Genomic DNA, 23,213 nt, shown 5'->3' on the forward strand with positions numbered 1-23,213 from the left:
TGGGCTGATAATACAATGGGCTAAGATAAGAGGGTTGAATATACAATACAACATAATATATATATATATATATATATATATATATATATATATATATATATGTTGATCGATTTGGTTTTTATACGTTGTGGATTTCAATGTTGCCTATGTTTATACATTTTGCCATGACTGGTCTTTTTTGCTATTGAAATCATTGTTTCTCTTTAAAAAAAAAGTATATATATATATATATATATATACACACACACACAGTGAGGTCACACCCTAGGATTTGATGAGTCAAACACTACACGCTGACCACCAACGCCAGCACCAGTCCCACCTTATCAGTGTCAGCGTGGACTTCATAATCTTAGTGTTCTTTGTATGTTAGAAAGTTATATGTTGTATATATAGAGTAGATATCTGATTTGTAATGTTAGTGATTAGGATCAGACATTTACGTAGATAGGTATACATCCCCTAAATAATGAGATCTTCGTTATTGAAATCGTATATAATCAACATTAGGGTGAAACCCTAATGTAGTCTTGGTGACCATCTTTGTGAGCTCGTTTTCTTTGTGAGAACCCTCTTTCTTAGTGAATGTATCTTTGTGATTATACGTGTTCTTCTGTTTTTCTGTTTAATCTTTTTTTATTTGTTTGTTCTTTGTTAGTCATACTTGAGTGTATCTGATTGATACAAACCTTCAATTGGTATCAGAGCAAGTTTACGATACACTCAATTTATCATGTCGACCTATTTTAATTCCACATCCTTTGTCGTTGGCAATATCCCTCCTTTTGATGAACTCAACTTTGTTGCATGGAAATCAAAGGCTATGGATGTTCTCGAGATCATGGTCTATGACATGCTTGATGTCATTAACATGGGTCCCATCATCTCAATGCATCGATTCTCCAATTATAACTAAAGCAGAAGTCTTTGTCGGGATACAACAAGGAAGATAAAATGGTTCTGAATATCGATGTAAAGGAGAGGATTGCTATTAGAATCTCTCTTCCATATCATATCTATCATTTGGTTCAAAACTGCTCAACTGCACAAGAGATGATGAACACCTTATTAGCAACTTTTGACAGAGAAGGACTTTCTGATGATGAAGCTACAAAAGGTAAGTGTCTCATAGCTCAAATCATCGAGTCTCATACTGAAGCAACAAGGGACAACATCAGTACTTTTGACGCTGACCTTTCTCAAGCTGCTAAGGAATCTAAGTCTTAGGACTGGGACTCGACCTCCATGTTTCAGGTAAAGAATTTTGTTAACTACTCCTCTATTGAAAAGGCTGACATGTTTGATCATTTACGTTTTGATCTTTCTATCTCCAATAAAGAAAAACCTTCTCTTAAAATTGAGTTGAAAAACCTAAAAGAAAAACTCTATTTATTCTGAGAACTCCCTATCTCTCTTAAAAAAGGAAAACTCTTGTATATCACTGACCAATAATTTTCTTCACACTGAAAAAGAAAAAGTTGTCAATCATACAAGAAGCATTAAGCTTATTTTAAATAACTACGCTTCTTCCCACTGTAATGTCACGAGAATTATTAATGATCAAATTCCTGATCATTGTGAGAAAACTCTTGGTGGTGATATAGAGGGTGTTGTTTCCTTAATCAAAAAGGCTGAGACTAAACAAACTTTTTATAACGCTGATAGTCGCGTGAAAAATTTCAAAACTAGATTTGTCAGTACCTAATACTTAAATCAAACTCTGATTGATAATCATTGTACTAGTGACTCCAATGGTAATACCAAATGTATATCTCGTTTACCTGCCCTTGACCATTCTCTTTAACCTCCTCATCATGAGTATGTTTTTCCCTCCACTAAGATCTTGTTGCATTTTCCCATCTTCAATGGTGAAGTTCATTCCGTAAACGAATTTCTCAGCATGTTTCCTCAGTGCTCTGTTAGCAAAATTGAATCTGTAGGTTAATAAAAGTTCTCTACTTCAGATGATTCATCCATCTCATTTGTGTCCCATGAACAAGTGGCATCTGAGCACACCATCGATGATACTCCTTGGTCCAGAACTAAATCAAGAGTTTTCAAATCTAATGATCAAGATTCCTCAAGTTTTGTTGTCAAAAGAAATCAAAGTTCTAATGTTAAAAGAAATAATTTTAGAACAAGAGTTTGTTATCGGTGTGGTGATGCTTCTCACAGAGTCAGTGAGTGTACATTTGAAGATAAATCCGTTCGCTTTGACAACATCTTGACTCAAAATAATAAATGGATCAAAAAGGGAAACTCATTAAATTATCTCCCTGATGTCTGTTATTATATTTTCTCTTAAGTGACCCATTTCAAAATGGGTCAGTGTATACTAATTATATATTTTAGTTTTTCAGGGTAAAGAACATATTTGGTACTTAGATAGTGGTTGTTCTAGACATATGACATGATTCAGTTCACTTCTGGATTAGTTCGTAAAAAAGGATGGTCTAACTGATACATACGGAGACAATGGCAAGGGAGCTACAAATGGATATGGCACTATTAAATGCAATTTTGTTTTATTTAAGAATGTTTCATACGTAAAAGGTCTTCAACGCAATCTCATCTCAATCAGCCAACTGTATGACGCTGACTATGAAGTTCATTTCAACAAGAATGAAGGAAAAGTTGTTGATCAAAAGAATGTCACTATACTGACTGCAAACCGACAGAATGACATTTATGTTCTGGACATGTTGTATGTTGACAACTCTCTTCGAAGCTAATTCTTCTCTCATGCTCAATCTCATCTGAACTAGATGTGACACAAGAGACTATCTTACTTGAACTTCAAGAACGTATCAAAGATTTAGGGGAATCAGCTTGTGCGAGGAATTCCTAAGATGCAGTTTGTTAAAGATAAACTATGTTCAGCGTGTGAAAAAGGAAAGAAAACAAGTCATCCTTCAATCCAAAGTTTTGTTCCTCCATCACCAACCACTTTCATCTCCTCCATATGGATCTGTTTGGACCGGTTCCAATTAAGTCGAGATCTGGAAAGACATTCACCCTTGTCATCGTAGATGAAGATTTACATGGGTGATCTTTTTGATAAAGAAAAGCCATGCTGCTAATAAAATCATATCACTCATCAAGTAATAGGAAGTTCTTTATGACCATACAGTCAGACAATTATGTAGTGACCATGGCACTAAATTCAAAAATTCCTCCATAGAAGATTTTTTCTCAAATTCAAGAATTTCTTAAAATTTCTCTACTGTTAGAACCCCCAATAAAACGGTGGTGCTGAAAGACGAAATCGGACTCTCATTGAAGCTGGGCGAACTATGGTTGTTGAAGTTGGTTGTCCTCTATCCTTTTGGGCTGAAGCTGTCAACACAGCTTGTTATAATCAAAACCGTTCCATCATTGTAAATCGTCATGGGAAAACTGCCTATAAATTGCTGAAGGAGAGAAAACCAGACATTTCTTACTTTCATGTGTTTGTATGTGTCTACTACATTTTGAATCAAATAGATCCGTGCTTAAAGTTTGAAGCTAAAGCTAATGAAGGAGTGTTTCTAGGGTACTCTAGTGTGTCAAAGGCTTCAGGGTATTCAATATTACAAGGCAAACTGCTCATGTCACATTTGATGAAGATTCATTCATTTATGACTGGATTGATCATCCGTCTTCCATTTTAAGTGAGATCACTCTTAGTCCATCAGACCCTGTTCCTAAGATTTTTCCAAATGTCACTGAGCATGTTGTTCCTAATATTCATCAAATTGTTAATTTCCATTCTGACTCTGAAGATCAGGCTATCGTCTCTGTAGAAGCTGAGCCATCCAACTCCTCAAATCAGGAAGATTTTGTTCCGAATAATATGAATGAAAATACTAATCTTAGAATTCTTCGAGATCATCTTGAATCTCAAATCATTGGAGATGTCAGTTTTAGGATTCTCACTCGCAGCAGAGTCAACAATAACGTTTTCATGTTTTTGAGTTTTTTCTCGACGATTAAACCAAAGGATGTTGATGATGCTCTCAAAGAAGCTGATTGGATCAAAGTTATGCAAGACGAGCTTAATGAGTTTGAACGTCATCGCGTATGGACTCTAGTTCCCAGTCCTCAAGGAAAGACCATTATTGGTACTCGCTGGGTGTTCAGGAACAAAACGGATGAAGATGGAATTGTTACTAGAAACAAGGCAAGACTTGTGGCTCAAGGAATTTGTCAGCTGGAAGGTTTGGACTATGAAGAAACCTTTACCTCTGTTGCTTGACTTGAAGCAATCCGTCTGTTCCTTTATTTCGCCTCATTCAAGAAATTTAAAGTCTATCAAATGGATGTAAAGACTGCCTTCTTACATGGGAATTTTCAAGAAGAAGTTTTTCTAAAACAACATCCAGGGTTTGAAAGCGAAGAATTTCCCAATCATGTATATTGTCTTGATAAAGTTGTTTATGGTTTGAAGCAGGCACCCAGGGCATGGTATGACACATTGGATAGTTATCTTTTGAAGAATGTATACAAACGAGGACAATTTGACAACACTTTGTTCATCAAGCAATCATGATCTCACATCATCCTTGCTCAAGTGTATGCTGATGATATCAGTTTTAGATCCACTGATGAAAAGCTGATTTCTGAGTTCGTTGAGGTTATGGCCATGAAATTTAAAATGAGTACGATGGGTGAACTAACTTTCTTTTTAGGTTTTCAAGTCAAACAACTCGCTGATGGCATCTTTTTCTGTCAAGCAAAATAAGACATACTGAAAAAGTTTGGTTTTTATGATAGCAAACAAGCAAAGACTTCAATGTATTCATCAGTGTCTATCTCCGTTGATTCAACTGGCGATGATGTGAATACAACCCTGTATTGAGGAATGATATGATCACTTCTCTATCTTACTGCCAGTCCCCCTGACATTATGTTTGCCACCATATCGTGTAACACCCTGTTCCGAATCGTTTTTTAATGCGGGGTGGTGATCGAAGAATCGGACATCATCAGGCTTAGGGCCTTTGAGGAAAAGTGATTTAGACCCATTTGGGTGTGGTTAATGTGATTTAGATGATCCGGGAGTTCGGTTGGTGTTTTGGAGCCAATGGGTATTTTGGTAAAGTGTCTGTTCGGGATTTTATGGAAATTGGATTTTTGTTCTGGAAGTTTTAAGGCAAGTATGAGTTGATAGAAGTGTAGAGATTCTCGTTACCTTTTCGTGGATATAAGGATCATCGGAAACATAGTTATAAGGAAGAAGTTATGGCCTTTGGTAGTTTGGTGATTTTTGGGTTTAATCGAGTACGCGGGGCGTACACATGTGTACGCATGGCGTACTAGTGAGAAGGCCAGTATGATGGGCGTACAATGGTGTATGTTTGGTGTACTAAGCAGTGTGATCGAGGGTGCTCTAGGGAGTACGTTGGGCATACCAGAAGTATGATGGGCGTACTTCAGACAGACCCAAACCCTAGTTTACGGTCTTGGACGCTATTTAAGATCCTTAACTCACCACCAAACCCTATTATCTTCAGCCTCCATCCCACTAAATCCCATAATCGAAACCCTAGCCCCCATTTGAGTGGTTTTTGAGCCTTTGGTGTTATTTCATGCTTTTTGGTGTTCAAAGAATAAGAGGGAACTTCTTGGAGAAGTATGGGATTTCTTGAAGCTTTTGGATCCAAGCTTGTTGCATCTTCATCTACATTTTAGAGGTATAAAGTTTCTATCTTGATGACTCTATGTGTGAGATATAGTTTAAGGAGTATTATGGGGTTCTTTTGGTCCTTAGAGCCATCCTTGTGAGTATGAGATACTCCAAGAGTTTGGAATGTTGGATCTTGGCCTTTAGGAGGTCCCTTGTTCATAAAAATGTCATCTTGATGAGTTATTGTGGTGCATGCATGATTTTGGGTGATTATTATAGATTGTATTAAGGTTTTGGTCCCACTAAGCCTTGCAAAGGAGTAAAGTGGGCAACTATACGTGTTAATACATCTCATTAGGGTCATATCCAAGTTTGGAAGTCATTGTCGTAACCATTAAGAGCTTATTTTGGATTTTTGGACCCTTGAGGTGTACGCTGGGCGTATGCCAGGGTACGCTCAGCGTAATGTTGATTTTGTGCATCAGGACTTGTACTTTGTGCTTCGAGGGTGAGTATGTTGGGCGACCATTCTTTTACGCGGGGCGTATTCCCCAGTTTGCTATTTTGGGCTTTTTTTTAAGATGTGGGCCTTTTTGGGCCATTGGACTTTCGACTGTGGGCCATGGATGGACTTGGGGTTTTCTTGGGAGTAGGTCCGTGATGGTTTTGGGGCCCAATCGGGTTATTGGGCCATAATGGGATTTTGTTGCTTTGATTTGGGCTTTGGTTTGCCATTTTAGGTTTTTGGATTTTTATGCATGTTAGGTTGGGCCTTGGTTATGGAACAAGTAAGAAAATGGTAAAATGGTCTTTTGCCCTTTAGGAAGTTGGTTTATGGAGTGGGCCTCGGATTTTGGGTTATCGGGTTAATTATTAATTAAGATTGTATTTATTGATTAGTTGGCGCGAGGTTATCTGGTTCAGTGGTCCGGGCAGTTATTTGATTATCATCGGATTGAGGTGAGTTTTCTCACTATATCCATGGGTCGAAGGCACCAATGCCGGCCCATTACTTGTTATGTGGAATGCTAGTTATCTCTGTGATAATTGCATGGAAGACTAGGATCTGGCCCCTGGCAGTTGTATGAAAGATCATGATTTGGCCCCTGGCACATGCATGTAAGACCGGGATTTGGCCCTCGGCATTGCAAGGAAAGACCATGGGGGTAGCCCATGGCATTTGTATGTAAGATCGGGATTTGGCCGTCGGCATTGCAAGGAAAGACCATGGGGGTAGCCCATGAAACTTGTATGTATGGTATGTGGTATGTGGGGGAACTCACTAAGCTTTGTGCTTATGGTTTTTATGGTTATGGTTTTAAGTGCTTCAGGTTCGAAAGGGAAGGGCCCAGTTTGATGGCAGCGCATCCACCCATGTTTCCGCATCATGATGATTTTGGGATTGTACTCTGATGACTGTTTTCTTATAAAAGTAATTTGAATATTTGGATAAGAATATATTGAATGTTGACTTAAAGATAACTAATGTTTTGGTTGAATTAAAAATGAAATTTTTACCTCATAATTTTGGGCTGTTACAAGTTGGTATTAGAGTCTTGGTTTGAGGGATTCGGGCACACTCTCAAGTGTGACTGAACTCAAAATGAGGAATTGGTAATTTTTCTTAAAAAGAAAACGAGTTTTTGTTGGGTCAAAAATATGGTTTATACTTTGCTTTTCTAAGCATTTATTGTTTTTATTATTTGGGCCAAAAATAGTATAGGATTAATTGTAGCTTGGACCGAGCATTGGATTATTTGTATTTTGGGCTTGGCCTTAGGTCCATATATATATAGGGTGAGGAGTGCATGTGAAGGATGAATACATAGAATAGAGGAGCTTAAGTGTGTGCATTTTGAAGGTGTTCTAGAGAGAGAAACTAGAGAAAAGAGAGTGTGTGTGAGTGTGTGTGAATATCATGTAAATGATCATCATTCTATTCATTAATACATTGAGATTCACATTATTCTTCTTCTCCTTCTCTTCTATTTGATCTAACATCATCCGTTTGATTGGGATTCCGCACCGTCAAACGGATCTGATTGATACACAAGCAGATCAGGGACTTACAATTGGTATCAGAGCTTGGATTGTATCAGTCAATTTTGTCAGATCTGGAGCTTATTTGATCTTATTTTTGAAGGATTCTTGCGTTTTTGGATAGATCTCTGAAAATTATGGGGGGTTTGTTCTTCGTGTTTTTGATAAAAACGGGTTTTTGATCGAGTTTTGGAGCAAAAAGAGGTGAAAAACGCTGTTTTTCACGTAATCTGCGAAGAGTTTACGGTCTTTGAAGGGTTTACGGTCGGTGGCGGCGGCGGCTAGGGTTTCCCGGAGTTTACGGCCGGAAACAGTTTACGGTCCAGAGTTTACGGCTGTAAACGTGTTTACGGTCGCCGGAGTTTTCGGTCGGCGATTTACGGTCCGGAGTTTACGGTCGGCGGTTTACGGTCGGCGATTTACGGTCGCCGGACGATTGCGGCCGGCAGTTTACGACGGCGTTTGCGGCTCGGAGTTTGCGGCCTCGGCTCGGTGGACGGCTTGGTGGATTGCGGCTCGGTTCGGCTAAGCAGCGGTCGGCTTGAACAGCATCGGTGGCTTACTCATTTGCGCGCTTCAACAAAAATTGAAACGGATTTGGGGTGCCGAGGATCGAACCCGCAACCTTTGGTTCATCAGCTTTCCGCCTTACCAGTTGATCTAGATTGGTGGATGTTACATTCCTTCCCTTTTTAACTTAAATACAATACCTCCGGTTCCCAGTTTCGCAAATTGACAATTTTAGCCCAAAAATTCAATTTCTTTTATTTTAAAATTCCATTTTCAACCAAAAATTTTAATTTTTAATTTTTGACTTTTATTTTTGACTTTTTTCCTTTAAGGTTTGACCTTTGACTTTAAACTTTGACTTTCTCGTTTGACTTTTAAATTTTCAAATTTAGCTTTTCGGTTTGACTTTTAAGTTTGACTTTTTAAATTTGACTTTTGAGGTTGACTTTTGAGTTTTTAGTCAAAGGGCATATTTTTTTTTAAACAATGAGTTCTTCAAACGTTCCAGTTAATAAAGTTTCATGTACTCCATCTTGTGAAACTACGATTAAATTTCTTCGGGAACAAATTGATTTATTAAAAAGAGAAGTTGAGGACCTGAGATATGATGGATATCAACTTAGAAAAGGACAGAAACCCCTTAAGGCCCAGTTAGAGACAAAAATAAAAGATTTTAAAAGAATTAAGACAGAATACAGTGAAAATGTGAGCTTTATGATTATGTTAAGAGACAAAATGATGAGTTAATTACCGAGCTTGATACATTGAAAAGAGAATTTGAAACTGCAAATTTTAATTTTAGAAAATTTGATGGATCAAGCGAGGTAGTTGCCAACATGATTGATCACTGCATGCAGTTCAAACGAAATCAGTCAAAGGGTTTAGGATATGATTGTGTACCTCCTCCTTATAATCATACATATCAGTATCAACCCCTATCCAAGGATGAGATTGCCAATGAACCATTTATGGTTTATGGCAAGCCATCTGGTTTCGTTTCAGGCGGACTTATTAATGTTGAAAGTTCTAACATTTCTACTTCCCCTGCAGATCAACTATTAGATCAGGCAAAGCGTGAAGCTGGAGATTCTGTTTCTGTTTCTGTTTCTAATCCTGATATTTCTGTTTCCAATGAAAAACCTTCTGTTTCTGATATTAAAGTTGATGATACATCTTGTGATGATTTTGATGCTTTTGCATCGGATCATGATGAGTTAAATTTTTTTGACATATTTGATTATTTGTTTGAAAATACTCATGTTCCTGCTTCTAGCACATCTACTTCATGTGCAGGTAAAGTAGCAGAGGATGAGAACAAGGAGAACACCACTGAACAAACCAACATCTCCTTGAGCTCTGAATCTGTTGCTTCGAACTCAGCTGCTTCTGATCAACCTGCTGTTGAGAAATACAGGCCACCAAATCAAGTGAAACAACCGACGGCTTGTTGCAATTGTGCGTGTGGGAAAAGCAAGAGACAAGGCAAAGACACGCCACCAGGGGCAGGAAGAAACAATTTCCCAGTGAAGAAAAAGACTTGTTTTCACTGTGGAACACCTGGTCACATTGCCCGAAATTGTCCTAATCGCGCATACGTTCCTTACTACGCACAAGGCTGGCAGAACGCGCCAAGAGGGAGATACTCCAAAAGAAACCCCTCAAGGTCACGATCAGACATTGGCGACTGGAATGCCAAGAAGGCCAAGAATTCAACTCCCAACGCCAAGAATCTGAATCCCAAGGGCAAGAAGGAAATGTCGGCCAAGAAACCCAATCCAAGAGATGCTCCAGTGAAACAAAGACCGGTTAGGTCAAAGTCATCTCAACGGCCGACATCAAGCTCAAAAGCAAGTATTGAGCCACCCATCAGATCTAAAAAGAAATGGGTTAAACCCAACTACAAATGGGTTCCGAAGGTTCAATCTCCCAAATCAAGTAATGACTCTAATATTTCTACATCTTTTGTTTGTGATAAACAGGACATGTCATGGGAGAATGTATCTTGCGTTAATGACAAAGGTCGACCCAGTTTCAAAATGGATTGGGTTCCAAAGACCAACTGATCCCGCTCTGTGTCGGAGCAGCTATGGAGGCATATCATCAGACTTTGGTTTGTTGGTAGTGGCTGTTCCTGGCACATGATAGGAGACATCTCTCAACTGTACAACACTCAGAACATTGTTTGGGAGTATGTGTCCTTTACGGGAAAGGAAGAAAGGAAGAGATCACAAACGGGGTTTGTGCTTAATGACATGAAGAATTTTCGGATCTGTTCTGAGATTACGCGTGCTGTTCTCAGACCTTCTGGATGCAAATTCAATTGGTGACTTACGGTTTGAGTTTTCTTCTCTATACTCCTGAGTTTTTCTTAAGCTGATTCGCTTTAAAGACTAATTTTTGTTTTAGGATAGTTTAAATTTGCGCATTTACTTTTGTTTCTCTCCTATGCACAAATTTAGGGGGAGAAATAAAAACAAAACAAAAATTAGAAAATTTTAGAAAATCCAAAAACATTAAAAAAATCAGAAAATCCAAAAATATGTTGGTTATGGAATGTGCTTGAAGGAGATGTTTTGGGAAGTAATATAATCATGTGATAACAGACAATCTAAATATGTGTAAGGGACTGAATCTGAATTGTCTAGGCTCAGTGTTCGATGCGCTGGTAGGCACGAGAGATTAAAATGGACTTGACTAGGCATTAATGAAATTAAGGAATTGATAGACTTGACAAATTTTGACCTAGTTAAATCCGTTTAGCCTGACAATACGACGCTTGGATAGGTTGAGCAGGGAGATATATATGGGAATCTACTGGTCATATTAAAGAACTCGCATCTGGAACTGTGGATTAACTTTTCCTCGATGTGCGGATTATGTTCTTAATCCCGGTATTGATGGGGTGACTGGTGAATTCCGATAAATTAGGTCTGTAGAAGGTTATATTCTTTCTTTCTATCTGTTAGTCATATGTTGCCTCCTCTGCGTGATCGAAAGATCCGACCTGGAATGTAGCATATGCAACTCTATCTCTCTGCATCTTCTATCTATGCAATTTTTTCTATCTGTTAGCCATATACTGTCTCCTTTGCGTGACTCACAATCCGACCTGGTACACAATATATGCACCATTCTACTTCTCAATCCCTCTAAAACTTCAGTTAGTCATATGTTTCACCCTCTGCGAGATTGGAAGAGATCCGACCTGGGTGTATAGCATATGCATTCTAAATTTATCTTCTCTCTTAATAATTGTCTGCTCACCCGATGTAAGGAGTATTCTGGAAGTCCTTGATTACCGGAGCATATCAAGAAGCGGGAACCATGTTCTAGTACAATTAAAAATTGAACACTTACAGATTGTCTATAGATCTCGCTGCTCAATTTAGGTGGACAACAATATCCCTGGTCGTCGTCAGCTGAATGGTCCTTAAGAAATAATATCTAGGAACTTAGGATCACTTTGTCTTATAACTTATAGTATGTCCTAATTTTGTCACAATCTCTCGTGTTTAAGTGGACCACAATACCGGCGATTGACCAGATCTATTCATGAAGGGAGAGGTACCGATAAACGGATAAAGGCTGTCTAAAAACTTTGATCCCAAATCACTCTTAAAGTTAGATATCATTTTATTTTTGTTAAATTTGTTCATAGTTTTCTTCTAATTTAAATATTAGGGGAGAATTAAAAAAAAAATCAGAAAATTAAAAATCCAAAAATAGTGTTATTTCTTTTTTATTTATTTTTCAGAAAATATGAAAAATCCAAAAATATTGTGTGTTAAGTTTTCTTTTAGTTTTGTTTTGTCTTGAAAAGTGAATTCAGGTGTAGATGAGACTCATGGAGACTGTATAAAGATTTCTGAGCCAAAGTTTCATCCGTGATCATCGAAGAATTCTCATTCGAAGGAACAAGAAATGAAGATTATTCTTTCGACATTCAATCTTTCAACCCCAGAAGCAAGGTGAAGCTGCACTTGAAGATTAGGTGACGGATTGCATTGAAGCCTCCTCAATCAGTCTGTTGCTATCTTAAACCTGCTGAAGTGATCCAGAAGATTTGTTCTCTCTGATGTTCTCTCTAAAGATTCTCAAACTGAAAGCATTATCTTTCAAGAATCAGTACAAAAAGCCTCCTCATCCGACGTGCGTTCAAAGCCAAATTTTGAAGAAAAGCCCAACTGCTCAAGATGAAGTCATTCATTGAAGATTCATCAAGTTCATCTTGAAGTTGTGAAGAATTTGAAAATTAAAATTGAAGCCAAAGCTCCCAATGAAGATTAACAAGAAAAGCCAGCTACTTTTTAGGGGGAGCTTGTGTTGGGTTTTGAGCATTCTAACACTCCTAAGTGTACATGCAACCCTAAATACCTTGGATCTATGTTTTCTCTATTATACATACAATTATGAACATCCAAGGTATTATCCTAATCTAGCATACAAAATAATAAATATAACAAGATAGAATACATACCTCTTTGATGTAGAATGTCTTCATGAAGCTTGAGTGCCTAGTGCCCCAAGTGTGACACCTCAAATGGTTCACACAACACCAAATACACTTGGAATAACTTGAGAGAAACTTGAACACTCCTTGAAATCGTCTATCCCTCACACTCACACATTAGTGCACGATTTCTTGAGCCATGAGATTCTTTTATATGGTGGCTATTAGGGTTACACCATGTAACTCATAACTTTACCCATTCCTTATGCTCCATGGATTTTAACCTCCATGGAGTATCCATGGGTCACCCCATGGACTTAGTCCAACATAAGGAATCTTGGATCACAAGCCCACATATATAAGAATGAATGATTTACACAATCAACCCATATATTTAATTAGTCTCCTTTTGATCACTTAATTAATTCCAAATTAATTCTTGATCAATACTAATTAAATAACCTTATTAATATATTAGAACTTATAATATATTAACCAACCTTAAGTGTTATTTCTCTCATTATAGTCTATCCAAATGCATGATGCCATGCAACTCAAATGGACCATGCCGGGTCGGGTCAAGTCTTACCAATTATAGTTATGGACTTAGACATTAATCCAACAGTCTCCCACTTGGATAAGTCTAAAACTATTATTGCGTATAACTTCAGGAACCGATCAGCAATCGTAGCTCTCAAAAGCTTCTGTCGAACTCTGACATTGTCGATGAACTCTGACCTTTGTCAATGACTTGTCCATTAGATAAGGGATCATATATTCCTCCATTCTAGATATCATATGGACTGAGACATGGATTATAATCATTCTCTCTGTCCATTTGTTGTTTCCCGATTTTCGATTTATGATGACTGACTGATTGAACAAATCAAATCAGTCCTGGCTTGGCCAAGCACTCACATGTGTCATCGCTAAATCATCGAGGGGCCCACAGATATCGCTTTTATCCCGAAGGTAAAAGGAATGGATAAACTTCGACTCATATGGCTTGTTCTACTACTTGTTGAATCATACACAAAGGCACGTTTTATAACATCGAGTTACCAAATGCATTTTCGTGCAATCAATGTATAACCAACTCATAGTAACAACTCATATCTCTAGGTTTGAAGAATATAAGATATTATCATCTCATGATCACTCGTGATAAAATCCATGAAGTGATTCAAATGAGCGCGGGTTGAATCCAATACTCAGAACTTATGAGCACTCATGAGTGCTGTAGCACCACTTTGTCCACCAACTTGGACCTCTACAAACCAACCCATGACAGTCTTGATTCATATCTACTTCCAACATATGACCGACTGTGGATGGTTTGAATAACTTAATCATTCAGGAAGAGCGACTTAGTTATTCTGGAAGTCAAAACATGCAAAGTGAAACACAAGAATAAATGAATCAAATATGGTATCAACCATATGAATATAAATAAACACTTTTATTTATCACCATACTGATCACTCATTATTCATTGTTTCGGTTTTATCAACTTTATACTTGAATTAAAAACACTAGTTGTCCCATGCTCCAAGCATGTACACTATGTTTTTCTTAAACAATAGCTTTGCCATACACCAAGTATGCACTCTATGTTTGTCTATGATCCTTACTTTGTGAAATAAACCAATTGAACATAATTTCAATGATTCTAATTTCACACTCCCAAATCCTTATCGAAAAATGTGAGAATTTCAAATTCCTATCATTTATCGAAATCTGTTTAGATTTTAAACTTATATGCACTGACCCTCCTGTAATGAATATGTACAAAGTCAGAAAGACTTGTCAACAGTCATTATAAGGTATTCCAATGGAGATCAACTCCATGGAAACTAAGTCTCATATTCAAAGTACATTGCTTTGGACATGCTTCTTGCATTAAGTTTTCTAATCTTACACAGATAACTTCCACCTATGGAGACAACTCCATATTCTCATTTTGACTATCACTTCTGAATAAGAGATGCCTCTTTTCAGAATATGTCAATATGGTCCTTCCAAAATTAGCACTATACTTCCAACTGTCCGTGAGCAACCAATCTTTGGTAAACCTCAGATTGTACTCGACAATTGCTTAATCATTTTAGTCATATCCAATTCTAGACCTTTTCCCTTCTTAATGCCTCTGGGCATTTGGAAAAATTTAGAAATGACAAATATTATAGCACATGCAATCGATCCTGTACCCAAAGCAAATGGTACACGATTAATGATGTCTCACATAAAGACATGATTCTAGACCAGTCTTTTGCTACAATATTTTTATTTGCCATGTTTTCAAAATTTGACTATGAAGAGGGATGCCGTAATCATAATCGAATTTTGAGAACGCAATATATAGAATTTCCTTAAGTTGAACCAATCCAACATGAAATTCATATATATATTCTTGAATAAAGATGATTAAGGTCTCAATCTAAGCCCTTAGAACTGAATTGAAGTATATCCTCTCCCTTAATTATAGCAAAACAACTTTTTCAATCCCTGCAGCCACACGAATTGAAACTTTTGTTCTATAATTAACATTTCTAACTTGCAACACTAACAATAATTATCATGCTCCCACTAACATGATGATTATTAGCATAACACTTATGCTCCCACTAGCTTTGACATGTACTCAGAAATCAGCTGGACTTCTAGAAATCAATACTTTATTGACTTCCTTACCAAAGTTCAGATTTCTGATACGAGATGCTTTGATAAAACTTTATCAAAATCATACACCTTTCCTTAGATAGCATGCATGTGTGTCTAAACAATTTCAGAACTATGAAAAGGGATGCCGTAATCATAGTCTCAATTGTTTAGACCTTTTTCCATCTGCTTCAAATCTACTTGGTGGAAGTGTTTCCTCACCATCATTTTCATGAATCGGAGAGAAACCTTATGACCCTTAGATTTTATGGTGTATGTGTTCTTATCCATGTGAATCGTCAAAACCATAGTCACAAGACAAGGATAATGACAAATCCAAACTCATATGGACTGAACTTATGCAATCTTAACTTCTTGCCACCTGGCAGTACAGGGCCTGCCATTGCTTCCAAGTTGTTATGCAACCAATTGAGAACTTTCAGAACTCCTATGCAAAGCCAACTTTAACTGGAATGGGCACAAAATATGTCAACAAGATATTATAAACCTCAAGTCGTGTGCTAGTGAAGAACCTCAGGTTTTATTCTTGATTAGTTCTTGAAATTCTTTTTAGGATCTTTAAGACTCCCACTGTCCTCTTGACATATAAGACTATCTTGCCAAATATTCAAGAGATAGTGCGGATTCTTTATCAAGACAAACACTTCACACAATTGGCCTTAGTTGGTCTTTGTTTAATCCAAAACATCACAACTTACCAACTTCAAATGTACAAGAGTAGGACACTTTTACTCTTACATTTGACAAGTGTTATAAACCTTTCTTTAAGATATGCCACTCAACTTATAGTCTTGGAGTATGACTCTAAGACTTGTTTTGGAACGAAGTATGACTCATCTTTTTGATTTAACCATTTCAACAATTCATGACTCCTCTTCTTAGTCATAAGAATGCACTAAGATGACTTTAGAGGACCAATTGTGATATGGTATCTTAATCATTAAGATGATCATAAACATGATACTAAAGTACTCTCCCATCTTTTCAGATTTGAGAAACTTTTATCTTTCTGCCATACTTTGATTCTTCTTATTCGTTCTGTCTCACATTGAAACTTCTCCAATGCTACAGACTTATACTTAAACTTATAAGTATAACCATATTTACTGAACTTAAGTAAATCATGACGAATAGTCTTCTTGATCTTTTGTGGTGGACTTGACCAGTGCACAAGAATGTGTACTCGATCCCTTAGTCCTTTCCTTATTCACATAAGGAATTAGTCTTAATTTTCCAAGCTGAAAGTTCTCATTCATCATACTATACAACTTGCATGATTCCAAGTTTCGGTCCAATTGAACCTTGGGTGATGAGAATCTTTCCTTATTTGGTAATATTAGACACTACCACAACCGAAAGAATCAAATCCATTTTTCCAATATTGCTATCAATGGAATCTTATAAGCAACAACTTTTCACAAATGCCATTGTAAGGATACTTAAAATAAATAAAATCAAAACCTTTTTCTTTTATTTTAAAACTTTGCGGAAAAACTTATCCTTACAATCCATATGAAAACCTTGTTGTTATCTATTCCTAAGCAATATAAATATCATAACTCTTAAGTAATAGCCTAAAATTCTGATCACCGAACCATGCGATTGAAATCCATCTTCGCGATCAGAATCAGCATGTACTTAATAGAGTTAGACAATGGACTTTACCTGAAGTAGAGCCAAACTTATTGACTTTAACATCCTTAGGTAAATTTGGCAGCTTCGTAACCAATGCCCCTTCCTTTGGCAATAGTTACCTATGGACCCTTGATAATGGGACTATCTCATACTTCGCCTCTCTCTTTACCATTGGGTCAACCAAGTTGACTATGGCCGATCCCTTTCCATTGGGAAGAGAGAGCTTTACTGGATATCCAATGTCATCATTGTCAATGTCCATAGCGTTTTAGGAAGTTGATCTTAGCAAATAGATAAGATCATTAAGGGTCTTGTCTTAGTCTGTTTCATAGGATTCCCAAAAGAACTCACTATGTGACTTAGAAAGTAGTTGAGCCACCAACTTTCTCAAGACTTTGACACCCAACTCTCCCGGCTTGTCAATATGTGACTACATCTCCAAGATGTGATCACACCTAGACCTTGCCTTGCCAATAGGGCTTGAGTGACGTTAAACTTTTTAGGAACTTGTGGGTTAGGGAGAATAATTGGAGGAGGTGAAAGAAGTATGATATCCATGGGACATCATCTTCATTTAGGAAAGCTTGTTTCAAGAGATTTGGGAAGATCATAAATGTCTAGACCAGACATCTTTTTGGGAGATATTCAAGATAGTTGATTTAAAGTCCTTAATATGACACCCAATATGAAATATTAAGGCTAGGACCCAACAAACTATTTTATAACTTAGAAGAGGGATGCCGTAATCCAAGCTATAAAATATTTGAAGGTAGGTGAATGACGATTCACCAATTTCCACCATGAAAAACGAAATAATTTATTAGGTTTTAATTGGATTTGAAAGTCCTAGATCTTTGAGATTCATTGAACTGTTCAAAGGCATGTTTCAATCTCGAGTGTGCCCTTCATGTTTTGTGACTGGGATGCCGAGGATCACAAAACAAGGTGTGAATAACCATGCAAATATACTTGGTACCCTTAATATTTACCCCTTAATCAGTGTGCCGGTTAACCACACACGCTCCACCGATACTATGATAAATATTAAGTTACCCTTTGCCTACCTTGGTAAGTCCAGGTTAGTATGCCGGTTAACCACACACGCTCCACTAACGACTTAAGCAAAGTGCAAAGTGTAATTTCATGGGTTAGCACCAAATTCACATTGTCCTAAGTAACTAAGATTGGGTATTAATAAGAGTTTAGTTACTTAGTATTTATCATTAATACTTTTAATGAAAGGACAATTATAGTCCTTGTCCTACCCGTTCGGCTAACGACCCTCCACCAGTCAAGGAAGCGGTGGGTGAGAGTGGACACCCATTAAACTGCCATTTTATAGGCAGTAACCTTATACCCCCCTTATAGACCGGCTTGGTGAATAAGGCCTACTAACGGTAAGACTGACTTTACTCTTATACATATATATAAATATTATTAACTTATAATATTATAAAGTATAAGGGTTGAATTTTAACTTTGAAAATTCTAAGGGCTAACTTGGAATTAAAGTATTCATAAGTGAAAACTTTTCAAATTCCAAAACTTGAGGGCAAGTTTTGAAACTATTCAAAACTAATTAATTCCATAACTTATGAGTTTAAAGTAGTTTTAATTAAAAAAAAAAAAAAAAAAAAAAAAAAAAAAAAAAAAAAAAAAAAAACTCTTCAAGTTCCATAACTTGAGGACAAGTTATGGAAGACTTTAAACTAATTAATAAAAAAAATAACTTTTTTTTATTGTAACTTATGGAACTAATTAAGGTTACACTTTTTCTTTTAATTTAATGAAGAGACTCTTGAACCTCCATAACTTGAGGACAAGTTATGGAGTCATAAAACCATTTAATTAGAACTAGACTCTTCATTTTGTAACCTTTGCCAACTTTTATGAGTTTTATGATTCTTAAATGTGACTTTTCATATAACTTGAGGACAAGTTACAAAAACACACTTTGGAATCAACTCTTAGATTAAAATGGATTGAAAACAACTATTTCACACAACTTTTCTATTAATCTAAGAACCTCATAAGAACAAGATAATTCAAATCATCAATCTTCAAGAAATTAGCATGAACATACAAACTAATACAAATCTTGAAATTATGACAATTATCTTAGAAATTGGATTAGCATGAACATTACCACATCAAAAACAAGTTTATAAGTCCAAAAACATCTTAGGGTAATGTTCCTAGTCGAATTCCAGCCAAAACAATCGAATATATGCATCCAACTCGATTTTTCAGCTACTTTTGCAAGTATAACAAGAAAACAAGCCTAGGCTCTGATACCACTGTTGGGTTTTGAGCATTCTAACACTCCTAAGTGTACATGCAACCCTAAATACCTTGGATCTATGTTTTCTCTATTATACATACAATTATGAACATCCAAGGTATTATCCTAATCTAGCATACAAAATAATAAATATAACAAGATAGAATACATACCTCTTTGATGTAGAATGTCTTCATGAAGCTTGAGTGCCTAGTGCCCCAAGTATGACACCTCAAATGGTTCACACAACACCAAATACACTTGGAATAACTTGAGAGAAACTTGAACACTCCTTGAAATCGTCTAGCCCTCACACTCACACATTAGTGCACGATTTCTTGAGCCATGAGATTCTTTTATATGGTGGCTATTAGGGTTACACCATGTAACTCATAACTTTACCCATTCCTTATGCTCCATGGATTTTAACCTCCATGGAGTATCCATGGGTCACCCCATGGACTTAGTCCAACATAAGGAATCTTGGATCACAAGCCCACATATATAAGAATGAATGATTTACACAATCAACCCATATATTTAATTAGTCTCCTTTTGATCACTTAATTAATTCCAAATTAATTCTTGACCAATACTAATTAAATAACCTTATTAATATATTAGAACTTATAATATATTAACCAACCTTAAGTGTTATTTCTCTCATTATAGTCTATCCAAATGCATGATGCCATGCAACCCAAATGGACCATGCCGGGTCGGGTCAAGTCTTACCAATTATAGTTATGGACTTAGACATTAATCCAACAGCTTGTTGGGTCATTTAAGAAAAGAAAAGAAAGCTATAAACCAAGGGGGAGATTGTTGGGTCAAAAATATGGTTTATACTTTGCTTTTCTAAGCAATTATTGTTTTTATTATTTGGGCCAAAAATAGTATAGGATTAATTGTAGCTTGGACCGAGCATTGGATTATTTGTATTTTGGGCTTGGCCTTAGGTCCATATATATATATAGGGTGAGGAGTGCATGTGAAGGATGAACACTAGAAGAGCTTAAGTGTGTGAAACTCAAGGTGTTCTAGAGAGAGAAAGAGAGAGAAAAGAGAGTGTGTGTTAGTGTGTGTGAATCTTGTATCCGGATCTTCAATCATATCAATACATACAAGATTCATCATCTTCTTCTTCTCCTTCTCTTCTATTTGATCTGACATCATCCGTTTGATTGGGATTCCGCACCATCAAACGGATCTGATTGATACACAAGCAGATTAGGGACTTACAGTTTTAAAAAGATTTTTGTAAATGGAAAGAAATTTCTAAAAGGATTTTTGTAAAGATAAAGGGGGTGTGATGCGTGCAATCGGTCAAGCTCAAGTAAGTGATTCCCATGATAGGATGGGGCTAGGGGTACTTTCAGGAAATGCATGATTGATTGGACTGATATGTGATGCCTTGTAGCCTAGGGAGCATTGGACGCTATGCTAGATTGGGAATATATGTTGGTATCAGTAATTGCTAAGTGTATGCTTTAAAAATTGTATACAGTTAGGATAATATAGCCCTAGAATGATTGATTTGACCTTATTTCCTGTTCCTCGTTTGGTTTTGGTCTTAGGGTAGAGTCTTTTATTCGACAGTCTATTTGATCTTATATTGTGTATAATTTGCATGCATAAGGCAACCGACAGTGAGAGTGGAAGTTCCTAACATGAGTTATACTATGTGAGTGTGAATGTTCTTTGTTTATTCTATGGATTGGAGTGCTATTGCACGAATGCTGCTTGCTTTGTGCTTTGTGGAACTCTTAAGTGATGTGATTTAACTATTAAGTGAATATACTAAGTCACATGTGACGAAGGTTGAATAATCTCAGAATGATGGATTTGACTCTATTGCGTAGCTCTCGTTTAAGTCTAACTGTTGTAGGGATGAGTCTTTTACTCGAAGGATTATCTAAGCTTTGTTGCATGTGATTGTGTTCATGAGGTAGTTAACTGGTATTATAGGGAGTTCTTCAGCAGCTGATGGCTGGGTGAGGTCGAAAACCTAGGAAAGCCAAGGAAGTGCTTTAGTGGGTTTAGTTGCGCTGTTTAGTGAGCATTTGGAGTATCAGTTTGAGAAGGTGACTTAGAGGATTTGGGATGATTCTTGAGGAAAGTATGGATAGGTGTGGCAGGTAGTATTGGGCCCGTACTATTGGATGCATAGGATCCATACTCGAATCGGGGAGAGTCTTGGAGAATCTAGGAAGCCTGTGGGAAGTGGAATTTTGGGTATGTTCTGATTATTGGTATTATTGTTTTGTCTCGGTGTGGCGATGAGCACACTAGGAGGAGGTTTAGGTTCTGGTTCAGGCTCAGGTGCAGGTACTGAGTCGATCGATAAGCGGATGCGGGAGTTCATCTCGTCGGAGATTACCCGCGGTATTTTGGAGCAGACTCCTGTGATCTTTGGTACGGTCAAGGAAGGGATTTTGGAGATTTTGGATGAGCATTTGGGCGCATTCTGTAACGAGTTTATGGCTATTGTTGGAGACCGCACTCTTTCCTTCAGTGAGTTCCGTGTTTGTGGAGCTCCCGAGTTCTTTGGGGGAGGGACCTCATTGCTAGTAGGAGATGGTTATAAGATATGGCTAACACGTTTAGGACAAGTTTCTTCCCTGAGGGGTCGAAGGTCAGATTTGATGGGTTTTGAGCAATACATCATTCCTATGGTGTACATGCAAACCCTAATAGCTTTTGGATCTAGTTTGTCTAATGAACATGCAATTGAATATCGAAAGCTATAAACCCTAGATCTATCATATAAGAACTGAAATAAGGGTTTAGTGATTACCTTTGATTGTTATATAGTAATAACAATCAATTCCTTTCTTTGATTGGCTTCAGAAAGCTTAGTGCCTCAAGTGTTGCACCTCTAATGGAGTCACAAACACCACTAAGCAATTAGATGAAGGAGAGAAGAAGAGAGGCTGCCCAAAATCGTCCAGAAACCCTAAGGGAATCATTCCCCACGTTTTTGGGGCTTAGGGGCTCCTTAAATAGGTAGACTATTAGGGTTATCTAACAAGGAAACCCTAATTTGACTGCTTAAGCCCTAAGCAGCCCATGGACCCCTTCTGGAACATGCCTTGGACGATTTCTAATGGGCTTCCCCATAGAATTCGTCCAACCTATTATTCCAAGGTGATCCATAGCCCAATTGCAATTATCCTATAATTATAATTCTAGTCCCCCTAAGTTTAATTAATCTCTTTTAGCCACATAATTAATTCTTTATTAATTCTTGACTAATATTAATTAAACTATATGATTTCTCCTTTAATATATTATTCTCATAATATATTAATAAATCATAATTAAACCTTTCTCTCCTTAATTCATCCTACATATTGCTATGGTGAAGGCAACCCAAAAGGACCATGCGCATAATCGGGTCAAGTACATACCAAAATAGTTATGGACTTAGACACTAATCCAACAGTCTCCCACTTGGATAAGTCTAATAACTATTTTGCATAACTTCAGAACCTGATCTGCAATCGTAGCTTTCAAAAGCCGCTGTCAACTCTGATCTTATCAGATACGCGTGTCCTTTAGATAAGGGATCATATATGTTGGGTTTTGAGAATTCTAACACTCCTATGGTGTACATGCAACCCTATAAACATTGGATCTATGTTTTCTCTATTATACATGCGAATATTAACTATTCCAAGGTTTCATCCTAAGTAGCATATTATGAAGCACCTATACTACAAAGTTCTAGTTAGATGACATACCTTTTGATGTAGCTTGATGTCTTCAAGCTTTAAGAGCTTAGCCCCAATAGTGTGGAAGCCTCAAATGGAATCACAAATCACCAAAACACCTTGGAAGAACTTGAGAGAATATGTATGCACACTAAAATCGGCCCACTCTTATTTTCACACACTTGTGCCAATTTTGTGAGCCAAGGACCCCTTTATATATTATGGAGGATTAGGGTTACATCCATGTAAACCCTAATACCAATGACCTTTCATTTACATAGGATCCATGGGTTAAAAGCT

This window comes from Lactuca virosa, chromosome 3, assembly GCF_052849685.1.
Source record: "Lactuca virosa cultivar CGN04683 chromosome 3, Lactuca_virosa_CGN04683_v6, whole genome shotgun sequence".
Taxonomy (NCBI): Eukaryota; Viridiplantae; Streptophyta; class Magnoliopsida; order Asterales; family Asteraceae; genus Lactuca; species Lactuca virosa.